Source organism: Ranitomeya imitator, chromosome 3 (genome assembly GCF_032444005.1).
Source record: "Ranitomeya imitator isolate aRanImi1 chromosome 3, aRanImi1.pri, whole genome shotgun sequence".
In the NCBI taxonomy this organism is placed as follows: domain Eukaryota; kingdom Metazoa; phylum Chordata; class Amphibia; order Anura; family Dendrobatidae; genus Ranitomeya; species Ranitomeya imitator.
In genome coordinates this window covers 438,543,142-438,561,083 of record NC_091284.1, presented here as the reverse complement: position 1 = coordinate 438,561,083, position 17,942 = coordinate 438,543,142, and positions in this window count along the sequence as shown.

The window sequence follows — 17,942 nt, the reverse complement described above, 5'->3', positions numbered from 1 at the left end:
AGCCATTAAAAGGTATCAACCACTGAGCACACCTGTATCAGCATCCACTCGATACAGATGCATTTGCAATGATGGGCGGGGGGCCCACTGCTGGCACCGGGCCTCCACCACCTGCTCAAGGGCCCCATAGTGGCCGGGTGGCAGAGCAGAAAGATCATGTCTCCCTACTCTGCTGCAGAGTATAACTGTATCGGCGTGCTGTGCAAGCTGATAGTTACAGTAGCATAGCTTCAGGTGGGCCACCTCAGAGCGCAAGGCTCAGGGCAACCACCCCCTCTGCCCTCTGATAGCTACGCTACTTATGCCAACACTTCCTGTGTGTGTATATGTTTTTGTGCTTGTCTCTTTATATACCTGTATGTGCCTGTGTGTTTTTGTGTGTGTCCCTGCTTGTCTATATACAGGTGCTTCTCACAAAGTTAGAATATCATCAAAAAGTTATTTTATTTCTGTTGATCAATACAAAAAGTGAAACTCATATTATATAGAGTCATTACAAACAGGGTGATCTATGTCAAGTGTTTATTCCTGTTAATGTTGATGATTATGGCTTACAGCCAATGAAAACCCAAAAGTCATTATTTCAGTAAATTAGAATAATTAACAAAAGACACTTCCTGGGGAATTTAAAAATGTCCCTTAGTCTGTTTCAGTAGGCTCCACAAACATGGGGAAGACTGCTGACTTGACAGATTTTCAGAAGCCAGTCATTGACACACTCCACAGCCACAAAAGGTCATTGCTAAAGAAGCTGGCTGTTCACAGAGGGCTGTATCGAAGCATATTAATGGAATGTTGAGTGGAAGGAAAAAGTGTGGTAGAAAAAGGTGCACATGCAACTCGGATAATGGCAGCCTTGAAAGGATTGTTAATAAAAGGCCATTCAAAAATTTGAGGGAGATTCACAAGGAGTGGACTGCTGCTGGGGTCATTGCTTCAAGAGCCACCACACACAGCCGTATCTAGGACATGGGCTATAAGTGTCGCATTTCTTGTGTCAAGCCATTCATCAATGGCCCAGAGTCTGGAGGAAGAGTGGTGAGGCACACAAACCAAGCGGCTTGAAGTCTAGTATTTCCACAATCAGTGATGGTTTGGGGAGCCATGTCATCTGCTGGTGTAGGGTGCATACCCAGATAGGTATAGATTGATATCCATAGGAAGGAAATTTATGTACAATTTAATATAAAACAAATAATATTAGTGGGTATGTGGCACCCCAGGAGTCCGGTTGCCAAAGTGGCATTGCCTCCTTCACAGGGGGTGATGTTATGCCTGGAAGCAAGGAGGGATCCCCTTAGCAGGTAATACAAGCATCCAACACCTTTCCTACTCCAGGCCAGAATGGGGAGCTCTAACACCTGATTTCAGGGGAGCTTCCCTATAAGTTCTGGCATGGAGGCGGAGTTAGTGAGTGTAGTCAGGAGAAGAGTGTGAGTCTGGAGGGAGAGAAGTGAGGAGAGCTTGGGGAGTGGAGTTGTGACCAAGCTGCCCCACAGCTGAGCACCAGAAAACCGGATGCCGGAGTCCGTGGTTGTGCGGGTACTGAAGACCCAGCAACAAAATCCAAAGGACAGAAGATTGCAGGTCTCCTGACCCCAACTGACACCCGGAGGTACAGCAGCATACCAGAGCCCGGAGTCGCCACGAGGCAGTGACACCTGTAACAGATTCAAGCTGCCTGCCATGCGGGTAGTGTTCCACTTAATGGACAGACTGAGAAAGGGACTTGAGTGGGGCTTAAAGCACCAAGAACCCAGAGAACAGTGCAATAGGAAGGCCTCCAACACCATCTGGCTAGGTGGACCCTGAATTGCTTCCAGGCTGCCCGGATCTCCATAACCTCCTGTTACCTGTGCCCCGGACTGCACCTTCAACCAGGATTAAAGGTAAAGAAAACTGCAGCCCTTGTGTCCTTTAGTCATTTCCTGCACCCTCAGTCCTGCACCCCAACGTCCACAATCCCATTACAGAACTGTACTAGTAGCTCTGGGGCTCCGCTCCACCTGTGGGGAGCAGAACCATCCCACCTGCATCACCATCGGCCCCAGCGGTCTCCTTAAGCATCGTCGGCTATCTATAGCCGAACACCACAGGTGGTGTCATGTTATCCCTTATAAACTTCTCTTCCCCATTTTTATTGTGCACCCAGGGCCACGGACAGGGTCACCACTGCCGTGACCACACCTTTAAGAACCACCCGACCCGGTTCCGAGTACCCCACAGCCCTGGCGAGCGTCGCACAGATTTGATAAATGTAGACTATACGGCTCTATTCAATAACAAGGAAATGGTTAGACTGTGGTCCTAAATAAAGATGGTCAAACCCGAACAATAAAATTCAGCGTCCGTACCAAACACCTACTGTTTCCCGAACACCAAGAGTTTGTCACGCTGTTTTGTGTGTGACAGCACGGCAAACATTGCTTCTGATCTGCGGCAAAATCATCACCGCCGCCAAAACAGCGGTGAGCGTGCAGCTGTGATTGGATGTATAAAGATTTTTTCCTGTCACTGGTGTCAGCTGATGGGACTACTGCTCCCATCAGCCGACGTCTGCTACCACTAATAACAGTGAGCCCTGCAGCTGCCCAGAAATGGCACATCTATTAGATGCGCCAATTCTGATATAGGAAAGATATATATCTTGGTACCGTGTTAGCCAGTAGATAGAAAAATATTTAGAATTGAGAGTCCTCAGTCATTGATACCTTTTAATGGCGAACTGTAAAGATGGTAACAAATTGTAAGCTTTTGATACTACTCAGGTCCCTTCATCAGGCATAGACTATATTTGAGTAGTCTCAGTAGTATCAACCACTGAGGACTCTCAATTTTAAATATGCGCCAATTCTGGCACTTTACCTGGCTCTTCCCACTTGCCCTGTAGTGGTGGCAAGTGGGGTTCATATTTGTGGGGATGATGTCAGCTTTGTATTGTCCGTTGTCATCAAGTCCACGGATTACTAATAAAGAGGCATCTATAAGACACCTATCCATTAGAAATCATATAGTTATATGGTAAATAAAGACACAGCCAGAATAATATCTTTCATTTTAAATTAAACAAAACACGTTTACTTTTTTATTTAAAAATAACAAACACAGTTATACTCACCTAACGCCTAGTTCCACCGAAGCCCTTGTCTCTTGTAATAAAACAAAAATAAGAAACAATATTCCTCACCTGTCCGTGAACTCTCATGGTGCAGAGGCGAGTTCATCTCAGTTCACCAAGAGAACTGAACTCGCCTCTGCACCATGAGACTTTCTCTGGGGCTAGCAGGGATCTCACAAAGGTCACTGCAGTTTAGCCCGGCTGGGAACGCTGCCTCAGTGACCGGCATTAACCTCGATGACATCACCGCTAGTCACTGATGCTGCACTGGCAGCAGCTCATTCACCAGTGGTTCTGAGTCTGGACAGTCACATCTTAGCACCATCCAGGTTGAAAACTGCTTATCCCCCAGACATGGATTATGGCGTGGGACAGATGGACAGGTGAGGAATCTTGTTGGTTTTTTTTTATTTCAGAAGATGAGGGCTTTTGGTGAGTTTGGTGAGTATAGCTGTGTTTGTTATTTTTAAATAAAAAAGTTAAAGTGTGTTTTGTTTTGTTTCAAATAAAAGACTGTTATTCTGGCTGTGTCTTTATTTACCATTTAACTATTGGCATTTGGGGCAGGCAAACAAGGCAGATGCCTAGGGCCCCAATCCATGAAAGGGGGCCCCCTACGTCTATGTCTACGTCTTTATGAAGTGCACAGAGGGTGTTCAGCATTAGTTACAGTGAATAATGCTGTGCATCCTCTGTAGTCCCGGAGCACCTCTCTCCCTCTCCCCCCCACGTGTCTCTCTCTTTTCAGTCTCTCTCCCGCTTCTCTGTCTCTCTCCCTCTCCCCCGGCAGTGCCAGGTTAGCAGTTGAGAGTAAGAGGGAGGGGCTGTCTCACAGCACAGCAGAGGTCAGGCATCGGAGCAGGAAGATGCCTGCAACCATGTCTGTCTCTCTGTCCGCTCCTCCTCATTATGGCTGCTCCTACACCACTGTCCTGGGATCTGCACAAGTGAAGCAGCAGGACCTGGTAAGTATACATATATACAGCTAGGTACATATATATTTGGACAGAGAGAACATTTTTCTAATTTTGGTTATAGAGATTACCACAATGAATTTTAAACAAAACAATTCAGATGCAGTTGAAGTTCAGACTTTCAGCTTTCATTTGAGGAAATCCACATAAAAATTGGATGAAGGGTTTAGGAGTTTCAGCTCCTTAACATGCACCACCTTGTTTTTAAAGGGACCAAAAGTAATTGGACAGATTCAATAATTTTAAATAAAATGTTCATTTTTAGTACTTGGCTGAAAACCCTTTGTTGACAATGACTGCCTGAAGTCTTGAACTCATGGACATCACCAGACGTTGTGTTTCCTCCTTTTTGATGCTCTGCCAGGCCTTCACTGTGGTGGTTTTCAGTTGCTGTTTGTTTGTGGGCCTTTCTGTCTGAAGTTTAGCCTTTAACAATAGAAATGCATGCTCAAATGGGTTGAGATCAGGTGACTGACTTGGCCATTCAAGAATATTCCACTTCTTTGCTTTAATAAACTCAGGCTAATGCTTTACACAGCAGTTATGTGTGGAGGTGAAACCCTCCTGAGTGTGTTAAGGCTCCAGGACTGAGCCTGAAGGACTGGACACTTGCTTTTCTTTCCTGAGCCAAAGGCTATTTGCTTTCGGTTATTTTTGCCATGTGGTTTATGAAGCAATAAACCCTGTGAACTTTTAAAGGAACGTGCCTCCTGAGTGAGTGAAATCCCTACAATTGGTGGTAGACGTGCGGGCAGCGTTCCCAGCGGAGACATAAGTCTATTTTTTTAATGTCCTGGGTCAAGTCTGTTGCAAGCCAGCAAGCATTGCCGGGGAAAATGGAGGACCTGCTGAAACACTTGGTCCAGATGCAGTCACAGCAGGAGCAACGGCAGGAGCAACAGCAGCAGATGCAGCAAGAGACCAACAAGCTGTTGCAGCAGATACAACAGAGCCAGCAGGAGCAACGGCAGAGCCAGCAGGAGCAACGGCAGCTGATACAACAGAGCCAGCAGGAGCATCAGCAGCAGATGCAGCTTCTGGCAACCGCCATCCAGGGCAAGAAGAGCGCCCCAACCCCAGGTCTGGCTGATGACACCCACGTCTGGAAGACGGTAAGATGCATTTTGCAGAAAATGATGATGTTGAGGCCTTCCTGTCGGTGTTTGAGAGGGTCGCTGAGAGGGAAAAACTTCTGCCTCAGTGGGCTGAGGTACTGGCACCATATCTGATGGGAGAACCCCAGAAGGTGTACTATGACTTGACCTTGCAGGATGCCAAGGGGTATCACAAATTGAAAGCTGAGATTCTCGCACATTTGGGGGTGACACTGACTGTCAGGGCACAGCGAATTCACTGCTGGGCCTATCACCAGGACAAACCACCTCGCTCCCAAATGTTTGATCTGTTGCACCTGGTCCAGATATGGCTGCAGCCAGAGTCATCTACACCTGCACAGATGGTAGAATGAGTGATGATGGATCGGTTTGTCCATTCCCTCTCAAGGCCTATACAGTCTTGGGTTGCCCAGGGTGATCCCCAGAATGCCGACGAGCTGATCGGATTGGTTGAGAGATACCAAGGGTTGGAAGGCTGCTTCGGGAGGTAGCCCATGCCATACTGGGGGCCCCAGAAGGGAATTGAGTCCCAAAAAGGGGTGGGGCATCCAAGGTCACAAAGGGCGGGGGAGGTGGTCCCCAAGGTCCCTACGGGTGATATTATTTGCTGGAGGTGCCACAAGCCAGGACATATAGCTGCTCGTTGTTCCCAGACCACTGAGCAGATGGACTGCAGCATGGGACGCCATAGTTTATACTATGCATATCCAGCCTCCCAACGAGGGACCTCAAGGGTGTCCCGTAAAGGTGAACGGTCGAGTAATTAGAATCACCTGGAAAACTAATTATCACATGTGTTTAAGATTGATTTAAGTTATCTATTGAGCCATGAGACACAATACCATCCACAAGTTTATTTGAAAAACAAAACAATTAAATCTTTATGACACTTAACCCCTTTCTGACATCGGACCCCTTTCAGAGCAGGCACTGTGAAGCAGCCTGCACTGCTCTCAGATCGGTGATCTGACAGAGTGCTGTGCACACTGTCAGATCACCGATCTGTATTGTCCCCCCCTGGGACAAAGTAAAAAAGTTAAAAAAAAATTTTTCAAATGTGTAAAAAAAATAAAAAATATTCCAAAATAATGAAAAAAAAAAAAATATTGTTCCCATAAATACATTTCTTTATCTACATAATAAAAAAAAAAAACAATAAAAGTACACATATTTAGTATCGCCGCGTCCGTAACGACCCGACCTATAAAACTGGCCCACTAGTTAACCCCTTCAGTAAACACCGTAAGAAAAAAAAAAAAAAACGAGGCAAAAAACAACGCTTTATTATCATACTGCCGAACAAAAAGTGGAATAACACGCGATTAAAAAGACAGATATAAATAACCATGGTACCGCTGAAAACGTCATCTTGTCCCGCAAAAAACGAGCCGCCATACAGCATCATCAGCAAAAAAATAAAAAAGTTATAGTCCTGAGAATAAAGCGATGCCAAAATAATTATTTTTTCTATAAAATAGTTTTTATCGTATAAAAGCGCCAAAACATAAAAAAATGATATAAATGAGGTGTCGCTGTAATCGTACTGACCCGAAGAATAAAACTGCTTTATCAATTTTACCAAACGCGGAACGGTATAAACGCCTCCCCCAAAAGAAATTCATGAATAGCTGGTTTTTGGTAATTCTGCCTCACAAAAATCGGAATAAAAAGCGATCAAAAAATGTCACATGCCCGAAAATGTTACCAATAAAAACGTCAACTCGTCCCGCAAAAAACAAGACCTCACATGACTCTGTGGACCAAAATATAGAAAAATTATAGCTCTCAAAATGTGGTAACGCAAAAAATATTTTTTGCAATAAAAAGCGTCTTTCGGTGTGTGACGGCTGCCAATCATAAAAATCCGCTAAAAAACCCGCTATAAAAGTAAATCAAACCCCCCTTCATCACCCCCCTTAGTTAGGGAAAAATTTAAAAAATGTATTTATTTCCATTTTCCCATTAGGGCTAGGGTTAGAGTTAGGGCTAGGGTTAGGGCTAGGGTTAGGGTTAGGGCTAGGGTTAGGGCTAGGGTTAGGGCTAGGGTTAGGGTTAGGGCTAGGGTTAGGGTTAGGGTTAGAGCTAGGGTTAGGGTTAGGGTTAGGGCTAGGGCTACAGTTTGGGGCTAAAGTTACAGTTAGGGTTTAGATTACAGTTACAGTTGGGAATGGGGTTGGGATTAGGGTTAGGGGTGTGTCTGGGTTAGAGGTGTGGTTAGGGTTACTGTTGGGATTAGGGTTAGGGGTGTGTTTGGATTAGGGTTTCAGTTATAATTGTGGGGTTTCCACTGTTTAGGCACATCAGGGGCTCTCCAAACGCGACATGGCGTCCGATCTCAATTCCAGCCAATTCTGCGTTGAAAAAGTAAAACAGTGCTTCTTCCCTTCCGAGCTCTCCCGTGTGCCCAAACAGGGGTTTACCCCAACATATGGGGTATCAGCGTACTCAGGACAAATAGGACAACAACTTTTGTGGTCCAATTTCTCCTGTTACCCTTGGGAAAATACAAAACTCGGGGCTAAAACATATTTTTTGTGGGAAAAAAAAAAGATTTTTTATTTTCACGGCTCTGCGTTATAAACTGTAGTGAAACACTTGGGGGTTCAAAGTTCTCACAACACATCTAGATTAGTTCCCTGGGGGGTCTAGTTTCCAATATGGGGTCACTTGTGGGGGGTTTCTACTGTTTAGGTACATTAGGGGTTCTGCAAACGCAATGTGACGTCTGCAGACCATTCCATCTAAGTCTGCATTCCAAATGGCGCTCCTTCCCTTCCGAGCTCTGCCATGCGCTCAAACGGTGGTTTCCCCCAACATACGGGGTATCAGCGTACTCAGGACAAATTGGACAACAACTATTGGGGTCGAATTTCTCCTCTTACCCTCGGGAAAATACAAAACTGGGGGCTAAAAAATAATTTTGGGGGGAAAGATTTTTTTTTTTAATTTTCACGGCTCTGCGTTACAAACTGTAGTGAAACACTTGGGGGTTCAAAGCTATCACAACACATCTAGATGAGTTCCTTAGGGGGTCTAGTTTCCAAAATGATGTCACTTGTGGGAGGTTTCTACTGTTTAGGTACATTAGGGGCTCTGCAAATGCAATGTGACACCTGCAGACCATTCCATCTAAGTCCTCATTCCAAATGGAGCTCCTTCCCTTCCGAGCCCTCCCATGCGCCCAAACAGTGGTTCCCCCCCACATATGGGGTATCAGCGCACTCAGGACAAATTGGACAACAAATTGTGGGGTCGAATTTCTCCTGTTACCCTCGGGAAAATACAAAACTGGGGGCTAAAAAATAATTTTTGTGGGAAAAAATTTTTGTTTTATTTTTACGGCTCTCCATTATAAACTTCCGTGAAGCCCTTGGTGGGTCAAAGTGCTCAGCACACATCTAGATAAGTTCCTTAGGGGGTCTACTTTCCAAAATGGTGTCACTTGTGGGGGGTTTCTACTGTTTAGGTACATTAGGGGCTCTGCAAACGCAATGTGACACCTGCAGACCATTCCATCTAAGTCTGCATTCAAATGGCACTCCTTCCCTTCTGAGCCCTCCCATGTGCCCAAACAGTGGTTCCCCCCACATATGGTGTATCATCGCACTCAGGACAAATTGGGCAAGAAATTTTGGGGTCCAATTTCTCCTGTTACCCTCAGGAAAATACAAAACTGGGGGCTAAAAAAATAATTTTTGTGGGAAAAAAATTTTGTTTTATTTTTACGGCTCTGCATTATAAACTTCTGTGAAGCACTTGGTGGGTCAAAGTGCTCACCACACCTCTAGATAAGTTCCTTAGGGGGTCTACTTTCCAAAATGGTGTCATTTGTGGGGGGTTTCAATGTTTAGGCACATCAGTGGCTCTTCAAACGCAACATGGCGTCCCATCTCAATTCCTGTCAATTTTGCTTTGAAAAGTCAAACGGCGCTCCTTCCCTTCCGAGCTCTCCCATCCGCCCAAACAGTGGTTTACCCCCACATATGGGGTATCAGCGTACTCAGGACAAATTGTACAACAACTTTTGGGGTCCAATTTCTTCTCTTACCCTTGGAAAAATAAAAAATTGGGGGCGAAAAGATAATGTTTGTGAAAAAATATGATTTTTTATTTTTACGGTTCTACATTATAAACTTCTGTGAAGCATTTGGTGGGTTAAAGTGCTCACCACACCTCTAGATAAGTTCCTTAGGGGGTCTACTTTCCAAAATGGTGTCACTTGTGGGGGGTTTCAATGTTTAGCCACATCAGGGGCTCTCCAAACGAAACATGGCGTCCCATCTCAATTCCAGTCAATTTTGCATTGAAAAGTCAAATGGCACTCCTTCGCTTCCGAGCTCTGCCATGCGCCCAAACAGTGGTTTACCCCCACATGTAGGGTATTGGCATACTCAGGACAAATTGTACAACAATGTTTGGGGTCCATTTTCTCCTGTTACCCTTGGTAAAATAAAACAAATTGGAGCTGAATTAAATTTTTTGTGAAAAAAAGTTAAATGTTCATTTTTATTTAAACATTCAAAAAATTCCTGTGAAGCACCAGAAGGGTTAATAAACTTCTTGAATATGGTTTTGAGCACCTTGAGGGGTGTAGTTTTTAGAATGGTGTCACACTTGGGTATTTTCTATCATATAGACCCCTCAAAATGACTTCAAATGAGATGTGGTCCCTAAAATAAAATGGTGTTGTAGAAATGAGAAATTGCTGGTCAACTTTTAACCCTTATAACTCCCTAACAAAAAAAAATTTTGGTTCCAAAATTGTGCTGATGTAAAGTAGACATGTGGGAAATGTTACTTATTAAGTATTTTGTGTGACATATCTCTGTGATTTAATTGCATAAAAATTCAAAGTTGGAAAATTGCGAAATTTTCATAATTTTCGCCAAATTTCCGTTTTTTTCACAAATAAACGCAGGTACTATCAAAGAATTTTTACCATTGTCATGAAGTACAATATGTCACGAGAAAACAATGTCAGAATCACCAGGATCCATTGAAGCGTTCCAGAGTTATAACCTCATAAAGGGACAGTGGTCAGAATTGTAAAAATTGGCCCGGTCATTAACGTGCAAACCACCCTTGGGGGTAAAGGGGTTAAATCCAATTTGCATAATAATTTGGAACACAGTGTATTTTGCAGTGAGAAATAAGTTTTTGATCCCCTACTGACCATTAAGAGTTCTGGTTCCTACAGACCAGTTAGACGCTCCTAATCAACTTGTTACCTGCATTACTGCCTTAAAGTGCAGAGGACAAAAAAACACCAATGGTGCCAGCTAGCAGTCAAGACTAAGTAGTAAATAGAGTGGATGCATCCCCTTAAGAAAGCGGTGAATAATGTGTGAAATGCTCATTGGGGTATCTAAACATCTGGTCCAGTGACTCCAACAGCCCTGCCATAACTGTGGTAAGCTTTCTCCAATTTGTACTTTCTTATGCTACTCAATCATTATGACTTTTTATACTTCTGAAAGAGGGCTCTGCTCCACTCTGTTTACTACTTAGTCTTGGCTGCCGGCTGGCACCGTTGGTCTTTTTTGTCCTCTATGCACTTTGTTATGTTTTGTACGATTTATAATATATTTATATAAATATAATAATTCTTTTTAACCACACTACTCCTCTTCTTCCTTTGTTTCTATTCTCACTGATATTAGCGGCAGCAGGTGTCGGCTGATGGGAGAACTAGTCTCATCAGCTCACACCAGTAACCGTAGATAAACTTTATGCCTCCGATCATTATCATTTAACAGCGTGGGAACCGTGGCTGTCTGACTAGCGGTGATGATTTTACCGCCAATCAGAAGCAGTGTTTGCCGCGCTGTCATGCACATGACAGCGTAGCAAACACTGGATGTTCAGCCCCCATTGAAGTTAGTGGGGTCCGGGTCCAGGTCCAGCTACTGTTCTGGTACCCAAACCCGAACATTTTGTAACGAGGTGTCCGCCCATCTCTAGTCCTATTCTTAGGCAAACTGAAGACCGCGCTCACGAGGTAGATTTAAGGTTTTTTATTGAAGCCTACGCGTTTCAAGAGCTTTCTTACTCTCTTCTTCAGGGCATATAATACATAGCACGGTACAGGGTGTATTTATACAAACAAAAGGAAGGGGAGGGGCGCCAAGGCGCATTATACTATAATACAAAATGCAAGATATAAATCGTAACATAAAATTATTTTGCACATTACTTTTTATAAACTAAAAACATTAATTAATATTGAAAATAAAAAACAACGTATATATATCTGACATTATAGTTCAACATAAAAAAAAACAAAAAAAAAAACCCTCTCTTAGAATCCGAGATAGTTATTGAAGAGAGGCTCAATGATTGTCACCACACTTCAGTTAAAAATTTATTAAGTCAAAGGATATCTGACATTACATTTAGCCCTTCAGGCTCAAGGGAATTCAAAGTGTATATCCAAAAAAGCTCTTTCTTATTAAGTGACTGGATGCGATTAGAGACATGTACAGGAACGTGATCAATAGGGTGAACACGAAATAGTGAAGGATTACACTTATGTGAAATACTGAAGTGTTTGGAAAGACCATGTTTTAGGTAACCTATTTTAATATTGTGTCGGTGGGAATTCATGCGGAGGTGAAGAGGTTGTATTGTCCTGCCAACATATATCTTGTTGCATGGACAAGTGATAATATAAATAACATAAGAAGTGGTACAAGTGAAATGGTAGCTGATTGGAAAGGGGTGAGGGAAGGAAGAATGTTTAAATGCTGTACTGGTATGGGCTATATTACCACAGCACAAACATTTTTTATGAAAACATTTGAAAATCCCTGGTTTTTGTGAAGCAGATAATTTTTTGCATTCATCAAATAGTCTACTGGGTGCCAGTTTATTTTTCAAACTGGGTGCTCTCCTAAAAATAATTTTAGGATGTTGCGGCACCAATTTTCCCAGAATATTATCCTCTCTCACTATATACCACAACTCATTAATAGATTTTTTAATGAATTTGTGGTCCGTGCTAAATGTGGTTAAAAAACTACAGGTAAATTCTTCTGAGCTAGCTGCAATATCTGCTTTTTCTTTTTTTAGTAACATGTCTTGATTAAAATTCTTAAAAACATGCTCCAATGCTCTATTCACCAACTCCTTGGGGTATTTTTGTGCTAAAAACTTATTTTTTAAAATCTCGGATTGAACCTTAAAATCACTATCGGAAGAACAATTTTTCCTAATACGCATAAACTGACTTTTTGGAATATTACAAAGCCATTTATCAAGATGGTTGCTGTTATAATGCACATAGCTGTTACTGTCTACCTTTTTAAAAAAAATTTTTGTGTGAATTTCTCCATCAACAATAAAAAATGTCACATCTAGATAGTTAATAGCGGTTTTGTTAAAAATAGAAGTAAAATCAAGACCCCAGGGGTTGTTTTTGAGCTCTGACATTAAAAATTCTGGAGGTTTAAAAGTTGTGTCCCAAATAAAAACCAGATCATCAATATAACGCCCATAAAACACCATACTATCAGTGAAAGCACTATTGTAGATAAAAGAATTCTCAAAATGCCCCATAAATAAATTAGCATATGTTGGTGCTACCCGTGATCCCATTGCCGCACCGCGTGTCTGGCGGTACAGTTCACCCAAAAAAGTAAAATAATTATTCTTTAAAATAAACTCCATGCCAGACATTAAAAACTGTTTCTGTTTATCCAATAGTCTCGAATCTGTATCCATAAATAATTTCATACTTTCAAGTCCAATTTCATGTTTGATATTTGTATATAGGGAGCATACATCAACTGTAACAAATACGTAACTGTCTTTCCACTTAATATTTCTGATAAGTTTGATAACATGTGCAGAATCCTTAATGTAGCTCCTCAATTGGGTAACATGTAACTGCATAATGCTATCTATGTAGTTGGATAGATTAGAGGTCAAAGAACCGATACCCGAAATAATGGGGCGACCAGGGGGATTTGTAAGACTCTTGTGAATTTTGGGAATATGATACATAAAAGGTACGCTTGGATCTGTTATTGAGAGATACTTACTCTCATTCTCATTCAAGACACCATTATCAAAAGCCTCCTTAATCATAGAGTTACAGGCTTTTTGCATTTCTGAAAAAGGGTCATTAGTTATTCTAGAATAGAACTCATGGTCAGACAATATATTATATGCTTCTTTAATGTAGTCACCTCGGTCCTGCACCACTATACCACCTCCCTTATCTGCAGCTTTGATGACTATCTCCGTATTGTTTTTAAGTTTTAAAAGAGAAGCTTTCTCACCTGATGTTAAATTCCCACCTTTTTTCGATTTTACCCTAGAATTTTTTTCAATATTCTTAAATTTTTTAAGTAGTAAATTAGAAAATGTTTCCAAATGAGGACCCTTACTATCTGTCGGATAAAATTTGCTTTTTCTTTTGACATCCAAATGTAACCCTGTAGGTTCAGTTGTATTAGAAAGTTCTTCATTATCATTAGTGTTATAGACACATTTTTTAATTTCATAATGTCTCTTTAAAGTGAGTTTTCTCACAAAACTATGAACATCCAAAAATATCTCAAAATTCCTACTCCCTGAATTTGGGCAATATGATAAACCTCTAGATAAAAGGGTTAAATCAGTTGTAGTCAATGCAAATGAGGAAAGGTTAAAGACATTGCTAGGTGTTGTTACTGATCGTTTTTGCCTTTTTTCCTTCCCCTTTCCTCTTGACCCTCTATATTTATCATTGAGCCTCTCTTCAATAACTATCTCGGATTCTAAGAGAGGGTTTTTTTTTTTTTTTATGTTGAAATATAATGTCAGATATATATACGTTGTTTTTTATTTTCAATATTAATTAATGTTTTTAGTTTATAAAAAGTAATGTGCAAAATAATTTTATGTTACGATTTATATCTTGCATTTTGTATTATAGTATAATGCGCCTTGGCGCCCCTCTCCTTCCTTTTGTTTGTATAAATACACCCTGTACCGTGCTATGTATTATATGCCCTGAAGAAGAGAGTAAGAAAGCTCTTGAAACGCGTAGGCTTCAATAAAAAACCTTAAATCTACCTCGTGAGCGCGGTCTTCAGTTTGCCTAAGACTACTACCCTCAATATCCTTTTGGATTTTTTTGGAGACCTGCTGCTACGGTTTTGCTTTTATGGGAGTTGTGACCTTGGTTCACAACTGCAATAGGTGAGCACATTTCCCGAAAAAGAATTTTATTCTTTCATATATAGTGAGACACATTGGGGCGCCTTGTTTTTTTCTTTTATTTCATCTCTAGTCCTAAGCATACATTATAAGAAGTTGTGCATCCTGCATCACAGAAATCTTATATAGATCAGTGTCTGTCATTTATAATGTATGACATTGCAGGAGCATAGATGCTTAGATATATGGTTTAGAGACTTACACTATCAGACTTCCTCTTCTGAGTGGTGTCCACCCCGACGCATGTTTCAGCTTCTGCCTTCGTTGAGGAGTACTCATTGGACCCCAAACATCTGTGTGTATTAAATCCAGAATCTGTTCTGATTTTGTAGTACTCTTCTTAGGAAAGAATTTTCTTAAAATTTTCCATTTAAGACAGCAGGTACATTTCATTATCTGATTAAACAGATCGACTGTTTTACCATCAGCAAGTTGTTTTTTAACTAACTTTCTTATTGATTATGAGTCTCTATGTGCAAGATGCCTGTGCCATACATGGATACAATTCTTCTGCTGTTCTCGTTTAGCAGTGTATACTCTTTCTTTGCATTTTAGCTGGTACAACTCATATTTGACTTTTCTTTCTTAATTCATATACTGACCATTAGTCAAGATCACTTTCTCTAACTTACTTTGGTTTAGGTTAGAGAAGAAGCTTCTGTCATTATTCACATGACTAGTTGCCCCAGAGTCAATACAACATGCATGCTTTGATGTACCTGTTAACAGCAAGTACATCAAAGTATATTAAATGCAGCTTGAAGTGTCATATTCTTCAGTAAGGGCACTTTTAACCCTTGTGATTATTATGCTCTTTTATTTTGCTTTTTCAGCTGATTCGTTCTAGCTTCCAGACTCTGCAGTCATCCCTTAGGTGCTCTGATTTCTTGCAAACAAGACACATGCTTGTTTCATCTTATTTTTATTTTTGGGTAGATCTTGGGTTTTTAAAACATATTCAGCTTTGTATACCCGACTGCTGCTTACGCTTTCTGCCTTTCGCTTATACTCATCTTAAAGCTTTCCTTTGTCATACTCCAATGTAAGCTTATAATCTGGGCTCACATCTAATGCAGTCACAAGTGTCCTAGCTTTCTGGTAGACTGCATAGTAGTAGTGCAGCAACATGGAAATCCTTTAATCTTCCCCAATGCCCCGCAGGTGCTCCACAATTTGTAGAGCATTTCTTCTGTAGTCCTGCATATATTGGATATATTGGCCCTTAGAGTATGTGTCCACCGTCCGTAATGACGGTGCTTTGGATAGAGCAGAAAACTCGCTCCTCCCAAAGCGCCGCCCCCTTCTGTACGTGCGGTGATTCCGGATGTGTTCATTGCACACATCCGGAATCTCCACACCCCATTCATAGGGCCCTGTGATTTACCATGCGGCGAAGGAGCGTCGCCGCAAGGTAAACAGACATGCTGCGATCTAAAAAGACGCGCCGCATGTCCATAAACACAGGCCCGCCGGGTGCGTGTTTGCACGTATAGTGGAGATGGGATTTCATAAAATCCCCTCCACTATGCTCTAACATCTGGATGCTGCGGGTTGAGCGCTGCGGTTGTACACAGCGTTAAATCCGCAGCTAATCCGGATGTAATCCTGAACGTGGACACATACCCTTATTTAGCTTAGATTGATACAGCTTTCTCATGAAATAGAGCCTATTGCTGAAATTTATCCTTGCACTGTCATGTGTTTCCCGTGACAAAGAGGAGCCAGAAGACCGCAGCATTTGATTTCTCCTTCCCCTGCACTGTTTAGAAGCACTTCAACTTCATTTTAAAAGGTGTAGGTTACTTTCAGCAGTACAGGAGTCAATCTGCTCAGTTGAAAGCTCTTGGAAGCTTTCCTGCATTAAGGCTTTTGGCTGTTCACTTTTAGCCACTTCCATATCCTATTTAATCTAGGCCCTGGCTAGCACTCATTGCCAGAGATAGATTATGTTGCATGGTTAGGCGTTGGTGGTTTGTGGTTGTTGTTTGAGACAGCATTTGGTGGATTTCTCTGAGACTGTAGCTCCCCTCCTTCTCCTACACTGCTTTAACCCCATCCTCCAATCCCTGGGGTTTACCTCTGTTGTTTGTGTGAGTATATTTGTATGATTGGTATTTTCCTTTATCCCTGTTTGTACTACCTTGTTAGTCTGGTTAATGTATTACAGTACACTACTACTCCCTTTTTTCTGGGTGGGGGATGGGTACAGACTGAGGGTGGATTCAGAAGCTAAGTCAAGGTACCTGGCCCTGGCCTCTTCATCATCCGACGTTATCCGGGGAACAGGGTGAGCTAGGGCGCCCCTAGCATTAGGGACAGGGAAAGAGCACCTGGTCTCAGGACACCCGACAACAAAGTCGTGACATGTACTTTTTGCAACTGTTCCCAAAACACTTTTGCAGCTTTACCTTTACATACATGAACAATCTGATCACAATCTATACTACCCAGTCTTCTGGTACTGGGTCAGGTCTAGACTCCTGTTTGTATTACCATGCACCTTCTCTTAGCAGCAGCATCTTTATCTTGAATTTCCAGCATTGGTAGTTCTGTTTTGTCAGATTGGCCCTGTGAACTTCAGAGTTGCTGCTGGGGGCCATCTTTGCTTGTTATTGTTAGTACACTGCTGTTTTCTCGCCTCTGGGCTATTCTTTGGGTCTTTTGGTTTCTGGGCCCATATCCTGTTGGCAGCAGATTCATCTCTGTACTGTGCAGCCAATCATATATTTTTATTCAGGAACATAGGTAACACAGCTTACAAATGTTATTTCTTATAGCTTAGGATCTTAACATCTTGTCTGTCAGCTTGCAAATTGAAAGTCAACAGTGCTCCAGCTAGACACACACTGTGAGCAGGAACTTGCTGTTTTTTTTTTTTAACAATGTAGTCTCTGCAATATATCACTTTGCTGAAGACAGATACTCAATTAAATAGTACATGTTTCAATGTATACAATAATGAGCATTATTCCAACATAAATGCTGCAAAATTTGTGTGTCTTTTGTTTTATTACACCAGTCCCAGCCAGGTCTGACCACTTTTTTTAAAGGAGAGCAGGGCTTCATGGAAAGGGGGTGTAGGCGATAGCGGCCAAGAAATTCAACATGATTTACTTCCCAAATGTGGTGTAAATGCTACAGAAATGTAAGCCAGTCCCTGACTGTAGTACATTTCTTGTGGTGGTGTATGGAACATGACAAATATGACAAATTCATTAAGGGGCACACACTATTTTACACACTGTTTTGTGCTTTACATACATGTACTGTACATGAGGCTGGAGTATGAATAGGTGACATTTTTATGTAGAGTAGCAGTAGGATGGGCCCTCTGGAGTCAATTCCTCCTGTGGTTCTTCGGCTCCCCAGTCCAACACTGGTCCTTGGTAGCTCTCTGTATAACTTGGTCTCCTTTGATAACAATATTTTCCATGTGACAGGTGACACCAAAACCTGCATTTGAGTTTCTTACATTAATCATCAGAATTATAATCTTGACGTGTATATAGGCCTTTAGACTGATAAAAACATAGT